The sequence below is a fragment of the Humulus lupulus genome, chromosome 1 (genome assembly GCF_963169125.1).
Source record: "Humulus lupulus chromosome 1, drHumLupu1.1, whole genome shotgun sequence".
Classification (NCBI taxonomy): Eukaryota; Viridiplantae; Streptophyta; class Magnoliopsida; order Rosales; family Cannabaceae; genus Humulus; species Humulus lupulus.
The window spans coordinates 104,587,329-104,598,385 of NC_084793.1; positions in this window are offsets into that span (position 1 = coordinate 104,587,329).

Sequence of the window (11,057 nt, forward strand, 5' to 3'; positions counted from 1 at the left end):
AAATAAAAGTTTGCTATTGGTAATTATTGGATCAATTCCCTGACGGAACGATACTGTATTTCCACTACTATTACTTGTTTATTCGATTGTGTATACTTGCGCAGCAGAAAGAAAAAAATCGCAACAAGTTTTTGGCGCCGTTGCTGGGAATTGATATTCGATTATTATCAAAATAGTCAATTTTTATTCTAATTTGGCTGTTTTTATTTATTTGAAGTAATCTAAGTTGTCGCACTTTGTTATAATAGGTGAATCTTTTGTATGCGACGTGAAGGGTCTACAAACCTTTTGCCTGTTAATCCTGAAATTGAAAGATCCCGCAGACAAAATAGAAGGAATAAAAGGTTAGAAGCATCAATGGCTGCCAACCAAAGAGACGGGGTTAACAACAATGATTGTCAAAATCACATCGCTCAGGACCAAAATGTGCGAGCATTAAGAGATTATGTGCTCCCTGATGTCACAGGAGTGCACTCGTGCATTAGGCCGCCGATTGTTACTGCTAAAAACTTTGAGATTAAGCCGGCGATGATACAGATGGTCCAGACTTCTGTCCAGTTTGGTGGTCTCCCCAATGAGGAACCTAACTTGCACATAGTGAACTTCCTTGAGCTATGTGCAACGTTCAAGTTTAATGGGGTGAGAGATGATGCAATAAGGTTGAGATTGTTCCCTTTTTTACTAAGGGATAGGGCAAAAAGTTGGCTTATTTCTCCACAGGCCAACTCAATCAATACATGGGAGGAACTAGCTCAGAAGTTTCTCTCCAAGTTCTTTCCTCCTGCAAAAGTTGCCAAGTTGAGGGGGGAAATCAATAACTTCTATCAGAATGAGGGAGAGTCATTGTACGATACTTGGGAAAGATTTAAAGACCTGCTCAGGAAATGCCCTCATCACGGTATAGAGAAGTGGATGTTAGTCCACAATTTTTATAATGGGCTTTGCGGTACTACTCGCACTATAATAGATGCAACACCATGTGGTGCTTTCATGAGTAAAGGGGCTGATGAGGCATATGAATTATTAGAGGAAATGGCTATGAACAATTATCAGTGGCCTACCGAACGAGACACCTCACAGAGAAAAGTAGCTGGGGTACATGAATTAGATGCTATCCCTGCTTTAACTGCTCAGGTTGCTTTATTGACAAAGCAGTTGCAACAAAACAAGATCTCAACTCAAGCCCAGGCTATACAGATGCAATAAGGGTGTGAATTATGTGGAGGGCCTCATTTGTATGAACAATGTACAACAGCCAACATGTATGGTAATATGCCAGTTGATCAGGCTCATGTACAGGCAGTTGGTAATTTTCAAAGGCCATATCAAAACCCGTTCTCCAACATTTACAATCCTGGGTGGAGAAATCACCCAAATTTCTCATGGAGAAACAATCAGGGCCAACAGTCACAGTTTCAAGGGCCATACCAGCAGAACATGTCACAATAGCCTATGAATCAAGCCTCATCGTCACACCAGCCTAGGCCACAAGATCAACCAGAAAAGCCTAAAAACTTGCAAGCAGCTTTGTTGACTCTCATTAATACTCAGACTCAATTCATGACTGAGACCGGATCCTCTATTCGAAACCTTGAGACACAAGTTGGTTAGTTGGCCAACATGCTTAATAATAGACTGCAAGGGAATTTGCCTAGCAATACTGTGGTAAATCCTAAAGAGAACTGTCAAGCAATTTCGTTGAGGAGTTGTAAGCAAGTGGAGCAACCCAGTGTACAGAAGTCAGTAGCTCAGAATGAAAATTTGGGTGAGAAATCTGATACAAATGAGAAAGGGGTTACTGAAGACCACCAAAGTTCAGAAAAGCGTCCTCCATTTGTTGATGACCAGCTAGTTCGAGTTCCATATCCTCAGAGGCTTAGAAAAACTACTCTTGATAAATAGTTTTATAAGTTTTTATAGGTATTCAAAAAGTTTCACATCAATATCCCTTTTGCTGAGGCCTTAGAGCAGATGCCCAACTATGTGAAATTCATGAAGGAGATTCTGTCCAAGAAGATGAAGATGGAGGATTATGAGACGGTGGCACTCACTGAAGAGTGCAGTGCAATATTGCAAAGGAAGTTGCCCCAAAAGTTGAGAGATCCGGGGAGCTTTACTATACCTTGTACAATTGGGAAGTTTGAGTGTAAGCATGATTTGTGTGATTGGGGGTGAGTATAAATCTGATGCCTTTTTCTGTATTCAGAAGACTTGGTTTGGGGGAGGCTAGTCCTACTACAGTCACATTACAGCTAGCAGATCATTCAGTTAAACATCCCAGGGGAATCGTAGAGGATGTTCTTGTTAAAGTGGACAAATTCATTTTTCCAACAGACTTCATAGTATTGGATATGGAAGAAGATGAAAATGTCCCAATCATTCTGGGAAGACCATTTTTAGCTACTAGGCAGGCTCTAATATATGTGCAGAAAGGTGAACTGACACTTCGAGTTCAGGGTGAAGAAGTGGTATTCAATGTGTTTAAGGCTTTAAAGTTTGCAAATGTAAATGACAGTTGTTTCAGAGTTAACATGGTAGAGAAAGCGGTGGCAGAAATTAACCTCACAGAGGATTCACTTCAGAAAAGTTTGACGACTGATGATATAGATGTTGAGCTAGATAGTGAGGTCCAAGAGTGTGTACAGTGGATGAATTCTAAAGGGCCAATTTATAATCGAAAATATGAAGAATTGGGCCAAGGACCTGAAAGACCATTACCATCAGTTCAGAAACCTCTAGAGTTGGAATTGAAATCATTGCCAGCACATCTTCAATATGCTTTTCTGGGTGAGAAGGAGACTTTACCAGTCATTGTGTCTTCTTCTCTTTCTACTGAGGAGATGGAAAAACTTTTAAGGGTTTTGAGAACCCATAAGTTGGCAATTGGATGGTCGTTGCCAGATATTTAGGGAATAAGTCCATCCACAATTATGCACAAGATCTTGATGGAAGATGACAGTAAGCCCTCCATTGAAGCACAACGTCGATTGAATCCAGCAATGAGAGAGGTGGTAAGGAAGGAGATCTTGAAGTGGTTAGATGCTGGGGTGATCTATCCTATTTCAGATAGTAGTTGGGTAAGTTCAGTTCAGGTAGTCCCTAAGAAAGGATGGATTACAGTGGTAAAGAATGACAATAATGAACTTATCCCAACGCGTACTGTAACTGGTTGGAGGATTTGTATAGACTATCGTAAACTGAACAAAGCAACCAGAAAAGATCACTTTCCACTGCCTTTCATTGATCAGATGTTAGATAGGTTGGCTAGACACCAATATTACTGTTTTCTGGATGGCTATTCAGGATACCATCAAATAGCCATTGCTCTTGAGGATCAAGAGAAGACAACTTTCACCTGTCCATATGGTACATTTGCATTCCGTCGTATGCCTTTTGGTCTGTGCAATGCTCTAGCCACTTTTCAAAGGTGTATGATGGCTATTTTTTCTGATATGGTGGAACGAAGCATTGAGATCTTTATGGATGATTTTTCTGTTATGGGGTCTTCTTTTGACGATTGTTTATTGAATTTGGAGGCTGTGCTGAGAAGATGTGAAGAGAAAAATTTAGTCTTGAATTGGGAAAAATGCCATTTCATGGTAAATGAAGGCATAGTACTTGGGCACAAGGTGTCTAAGAATGGTATTGAGGTTGATAGGGCTAAGATTGCTACTATTGAGAACTTACCACCTCCAGTTTCAGTGAAAAGGGTGAGAAGTTTCCTTGGTCATGCGGGGTTCTACAGAAGATTTATAAAGGACTTCTCCAAGATTTCTAAGCCACTCTCAGCATTGTTGATGAATGGGGTGTCATTTGAGTTCGATGAGAAGTGTCTTGAAGCTTTCAGGATACTAAAGCAGAAATTGGTGTCAGCACCTATAGTAATTTCACCAGATTGGGAGATGCCATTTGATTTAATGTGCGATGCAAGTGATTTTGCAGTGGGTGCAGTTCTGGGGCAGCGTGTTAACAAAGTATTTCGGACTATTTATTACGCCAGCAGAACACTAACTGGTGCTCAGTTGAATTATGCCACCACTGAGAAAGAACTTCTTGCCATTGTATATACATTCAATAAATTCCGGCCTTATCTGATGGGAAACAAGGTTATTGTGTATACAGACCATTCAACAATCAGGCATCTTATTGCTAAGAAAGATGCTAAACCCAGACCTATTCGCTGGGTACTTCTTTTACAAGATTTTGATATGGAGGTTCGGGACAAGAAGGGTACAGAGAATTTGGTAGCAGATCACTTATCTTGAGTTGGGGGATGAGTCAGAACTTGCTGCAGGGGAGATTAATGAGAGTTTCCCAGATGAACAATTATTTGTAGTGGAAGATGAGTTGGTGCCATGGTTTGCCGATTATGTGAATTATCTGGCAGCCAACGTAGTGCCACCAGAATTTGTAGGGCAGAGATTGAAAAAGTCTTATCATGATGTGAAGCATTACTACTGGGATGATCCTTTCTTATTCAAACAATGTCCGGATTTGATTATCAGAAGATGTGTCCCAAAAAAAGAAATGAAGGACATCTTGTTTCATTGACATGCATCACCTACTGGTGGACATTTTGGGGGAGCAAGGACTGCTGCAAAGGTCCTTGAATGTGGATTTTATTGGCCTACTCTGTATAAAGATAGCTATGACTATGTGAAACGTTGTGATCGTTGTGAAAGGGTAGGTAATATCTCAAGACGTCATGAAATGCCTCTCACTAATATATTGGATGTTGAATTATTTGACGTTTGGGGTATTGACTTTATGGAACCCTACCCACCATCATTTGGTAATTTGTATATCTTCTTGGCGGTGGATTATGTAAGTAAGTGGGTTGAAGCAGTAGCTACTTCAACTAATGATGCTATGGTGGTAGTCAAGTTTCTGAAAAAGAACATTTTTTCTCGTTTTGGCACACCTCTAGCGATTATAAGTGATGAAGGGACTCATTTTGCCAATAAGATTTTTGATTTCTTAATGGAGAAGTATGGAATAAAACACAAGATGGCATTGGGGTATCATCCGCAGTCAAATGGGCAAGCGGAAGTGTAAAATCGTGAGATTAAGCAAATTTTAGAGAAGACGGTGCAAGTTAATAGAAAGGATTGGTCTAATAAGCTTGATGATGCGTTATGGGCTTATCGGACAGCTTTTAAAACGCCAATTGGTACGTCTCCTTACTGTCTTGTATATGGTAAAGCTTGTCACTTGCCATTTGAACTGGAGCATAGGGTGCAGTGGGCATTAAAGATGTTGAATTTCGATCTGGTAGCTTCAAAAGCATTAAGGCTAGCTCAACTGAATGGGCTAGATGAATTGCGTCATGATTCCTACGAGAATACAAGAATCTACACAGAAATGGCATGACAACTATATTGTCAATCAGACTTTTTAGGTGGGCGATAAGGTGCTGTTATTTAATTCCCGTCTCAAGTTATTTCTAGGAAAATTGAAGTCTCGATGGTCGGGGCCATTCATTGTTACAAAGGTCTTTCCATACGGGGCTTTGGAGATTCAACAAGGTGATTCTTCGTCGTTTAAAGTTAATGGACAGCGGGTGAAGCATTACTATGGAGGTGAAATTGAGAAGAAGGTCAATATTACTCTGGTTGATTCTTAAAGTTAAGAAAAGAAGCGTCCAGCTAAACGACGTTAACGATAGCCCATTTTAGAGGCATCTCATTATTTTTACTTTTCAATTGTTTTCAGTTTTAAAATTTATGAACAATTCTTAGTTTTTATTTTTTTTAGATTTCGTTTGAAATTTTATTTTTGCTTAGTATTTTTTTTAGAACTGTGAAAAATGTTACAAAAAATAAACATTTTTAAACTGCATTTAGGCGATATATCGCCTACACAAGGCGATATATCGCCCGCACAACAGATTTGGATGGGAATTTTGCATTTTTACTAACATTTTTTTTCAAGTGCCCAAGAGATATATCGCCTACGAATGGAGATATATCGGTATATGTGAATGGGGCTGCGCTATATTGCTGGTGGTCGAGGCGAAATATTTCCATTATGGACAGAGACGGCGCTGGGCTATACAGCTTGTGGCGATATATCGCCTGTTAAATTTTTTTTGGAAAAAAATGGCACGTGGGGAGCACATGATCGCCTAATATCTGTTATTTTCCCCAAAAAAATAACCCCAATTCGACCCACTCTTACAGAACTGAAACATTCATTCAAGCATCCCATTTTTTTCTCCCATTTTCCCTCTCAAGCGAAACATTCATTCAAGCATCCAATCATCTCCATCAAGCATAAAAGGTTCGGCTATTGCTGTGATTCAAGCACCATTTTCCTCATCCTATTCAAGCTTTTCAAGGTACATTGTTGAGTTTTGATGTGTTTATTGATATATTGAGGAAATTTGAAGAACTTAGGTTTTCTTTTGGGCATTGGACGGATTTTTGGGAATTATTGTGAGATTTGTTTGTGTTTCTTGCTATTGATATCTTGGGAGATTATTATATATATTTGGGAAAGATTGTGGGGTTATTTGAGTATTGTTGGACACTTTTTCACGATTGCACATTACGTGTTCGATAAAAGTACTCAGTGAACGGTTTTGCAATATTTTGGAGATTCTTGGGTGTTTTTGAGTTCATTTGGGGTTGTCCGTGTGTTCAGCAACTATTATTTGTGTTTTTGTGATTGAACAACTCCATGGCACCTAAGAAAGCGAAGACCATGTCCACTGTCCAACAAGCAAATGTCACTATTCCTCATACTTTTGTTAACCCCACTGCTCAAAACAAAATTGAGGAATGGATTGTTAAAAATAAAACAGTGATTGTGGAGTCTCACTTTCGTCCAAGTGAATTGGATGGCATTCTTCCGCAGATGATTATTAATAGAAATTGGCAGCTATTGTGTGAGCCCAAACTTTTGGGCAATATTAGTTTGGTAAGGGAATTTTATGCAAATGCTTTTGTGGAGAGGGATGATCATACAGTTTTAGTTCGGGGTAAAAAGGTTTCTTATTCTCCTCAGATTATAAATAGGTTCTATGACCTTAATGATCCATGGGATGATGATTATCGCGCAGGAGTCAATGAAAAGGATTATGATTTGCTCTTAAAGGAAATGACTAAACCCGACTCTACATACAAAATGGGGAGTGACATGGTCACTCCACAATCTATCAAGGCCACATGTTTAAGTCCATATGGGCGGCTTTGGAACATGTTCGTCATCAGTACTCTCATGCCTTCCACTCAACAAATGGAGGTAACTATTGAACACCTATATTTGTTATATTGTATTTGTTTGGGAAAGTACATCAACGTTGGGAGGCTTATCGCAGAGAGTATTAGTTATATTGCACGAGGGGCCACATCTGGTGGTCATGGACATGCTTCGCTGATTACAAGTTTATGTAAGGATCAAGGGGTGCCCGTGAATATTAATGAAGTCTGTGAACAATCTCCCATAATTAATCATTAGTCAATGTTGCATCAAGATGAAAATTATGAGGGTGTTCCTAGGCCAACTGGTTTTGGATACGAGCCTGTAGACCCGAGTCTGCTGCCATTGCCACCTACCATTGAACAACCTGATTCTACTCTGCTGAAGAGAAAGGGTAGAAAGACATCAAGTTCTAGAGCTAATGAAGGCTCTAGTTCTCGGCAATATAGCACCATGCAACAAGATATTGAAGATTTAAAGAGACAACAACAGCTGTTGTTGCATGGTCAGGCTGATATTAGAGATCGTCAGTTCCACATGAAAAACTACATGGCAGATTTTTGTGGGGCATTTGCGCGATACACAGGATTTAATGATTTTCCACAATGTCCTCCAGAATTGCGCCAACCATATCAGCCGCCTCCAGATTCCGAAGAAGACGAGTAACTGTTCTGTTGTCATGTTTTTATTTTATTATTTTCTTTTCTTTTTCTTCTTTTCGTTAAGTTCCTTTGGATTTCATGCAACAGTGAGGACACTGTTTATTTTCAGTTTGGGGGACTATTTATTTTTCTTTTGATTATTTATTTTTATTCTTAATGTTTGATGACTGTACGAAACTATTATTGACTAAGACAGGCGGGGCTTCAATGATGAATTATGCTAATTCTTTGATGTTGTTAGATTAATGCTTTGGATATGTAGACTGTGTGCTTAACCAGTTAATAATTGATCTGAGTATTGTCATTTGTTGTATTATATGTGTTTCATTTAATTTTTGCTTTACATGATATAAGTTTATAAGTATTGTGGGAATTGGTATGTTTGGTGGATATTGAAATAAGCTAGAACTTGCTCAGTTAATTTGTTGAGATGAAATTCTAAATGAAGTATTAAGTAGAGATGATTTAGGCAATTTTCTTTGGTAAACGTTTGAGCCTTTCCAGCTAACCGATAAAATTTGTATCCTTAGTTACCCTTTTTGAGCCTAAAACTTTGGTTTTTGTTCTTGATTGTACTGTTTGTGCCTAAATTTCCTAACTTTATTATTTTTCCTTTTCCTTTGTTATCATAAGCATATAAATTGTGGGAAAGAATAATGGAAAATGGTGAAGTTTTGGTATGATTTGGATGTAGTATGATTGTACAAAAAGAAGAGAGAGAGAAGTTTTTGAGTTTATAAAAAAAAAAATTTGATTGTCACACTCCTTGAAAGAAAGAAAAAAAAATATATATGGAAAATATTAAGTTTGGGGGAGTGTGATTTGAAAGAAAAAAATGATTCTTTGAATTAAGAAAAAAAAAAGAAAAGAAAAAAAATGATGCAAGTGTTGTAATCTCTCTCTAATTGTATAAAAGGGTGATTTTTGGTGTGGTGAAGAGAAATTTGGCTGGTCTTGAGGTTTATATGCTTATGGTATTTTTGAGCCTAAATGACTATTTATCTACCTTTACATAAGTCTAATGTTATGAGCCTATCAAAGTCCTTTTGATCTACTTGATACAGATTTTATATTAGTGGAGACAAGTTAATTGAGCAAGCTTATGGTGAATTTTTATGGGTTTGTGGTATGAATGAATGTTGATACTTGCAAAATTAAATTTTGTACGGTATTTGTTAAATTAAATGTGTATTTGCATGAATGACAGTATTTGGAGAAATTATTGATATGTTGAAATTCTAGTCACATGGTCTGGAGCATTGGTTGAATGATTGAAAAAGAATTGGAATTTTTGAGAAAAGTTATGCCCCTAGTCTAAGTTTAAATTTTTCTGTGAAGTTAAGTCATCTAATATTTTTTTTTTTAGTTTTGGATTGTTTCTTTGTTCTTTCTTTTGTTTGCTTGAGGACAAGCAACCAGTCAAGTTTGGGGGTGTGATAAGCGTACAAAATATATGCTTATTCAAACTTTTTCATTTTGATTTGGTTGTTTTTCTCAAGAGAAAGTTTGTATTTGATCTGTTTGGTGAACTTGTGCAGTGTGTCGCTATAATTCTTATTATTACGAGAATTCAGATAAATATCTATTTAAGTAGTCGAAATGGGTTAATATTTGGAGTTTTGGTACAGGTGATATATCGCCTGTCTTGGGCGATATATCACCACTCGAGGAATTCCAATTTTGACTAAGGCAGAAACGACATCAGATATTGTGTTTTTATCGAGTACATTCGGCAGGCGATAGATCGCAGCATTGTAGGCGATATATCAGCAGAAGGGTATTTTTGGAAATTTTTATGGAAATTCGCAGGTTTTGGTTTTTGGAAAAATAAAAAGAAGATTTGAAGAAACAGAGGAAAAAAAGAGTTCTAACGGCAAGAGAAAAGAAACAGAGAAGAATTCATTTTTATTATTTTCTTTATGCTTTTGAATATTAGATTATGTGATAATGTTTAATATTATGAACTAAATTCTTATTTAGAGTATTTTAATGTAGTCACTGGATATTCTATTCATCTTTAATGCAATTTCTATGATTCTTTGAATTTATGTTTATCTATTGTTCTTATATTTAATGCTTGTAATTGATTGGCCATCTTTTGCATGATTATTGGTTTTAATTCAATATCTAAAAAGTGAGAATTGGAATAGCTTTAGGCAATAGACATCGATTTCAATTTAGAACAAAAGTATCAAATTGGTGTGTGTAGCAATTAGGTTTTTGTTCTTAATGTGGTTTATGTGTAGAATTTATCACAGACATGTAGAGAATTCATAGGTAAACTGAATATTTTACATCTTGAGAAAGAATAGAACTGTCAATAGTAAACCTGCTATAATCATAGGTCAAAGAAACATATTAGTAGTATTATTGTTTGAATAGAATTGAAGGTTGATGAAATTAGAATGCTCTAATATTTCTCATATATTAAATTTCGTTAATTAAAATTTTCTTTTCTAGTTTATTGTTCGTTGTTAATTTTCATTAAATTTTGATTAGTCAAATAGATATAAAAGTTTGCTATTAGTAATTATTGGATCAATTCCCTGACGGAACGATACTGTATTTCCACTACTATTACTTGTTTATTCGATTGCGTATACTTGCGCAGTAGAAAGAAAAAAGTCGCAACAGTAATCAAATATTCACTACTAGAAATATAGGCTTTTACTTCAGTTTTTATACCGAGCATACAAAAAAACTGAAGTAAAAATCTTTTCAAACTCTTTTACTTCGCTTTTGAATTTGGAGCTTTGAAAAAAATTACATACTACTTCGCTTTTTAAAAAAAAACGAAGTTAAAATTCAAAGTGAAGAGGGTCATGTTTGGTTGCACATGCCCGTGACTTTTGTTTAGAGATAATAAAGATGTTAAAAAAGGGCCAAGCCAAACGCGTTCCTTGTGCACCTTTTACTTCGGTTTTTAGGTAAAAACCAAAGTAAAAGGTGCACAACCCAGCCCACCTCAGCCCCTTCTACTTCGATTTTTAGGTAAAAGCCGAAGTAGAAAGTTAAAAACCGAAGTAAAAGGGTTATATAACCCTCTTCCCCACCCGAACGGTCATATCTCTCTCTCTCCTCTATACAAAAAAACCCCAAAACCTCCATTAACAACCGTGAGCCAACACCCATTTTCATTCTCCAACCCCTTTTTTTTCTTTAATTCTTACTACTTTTCTTCATTATAAACCGAAA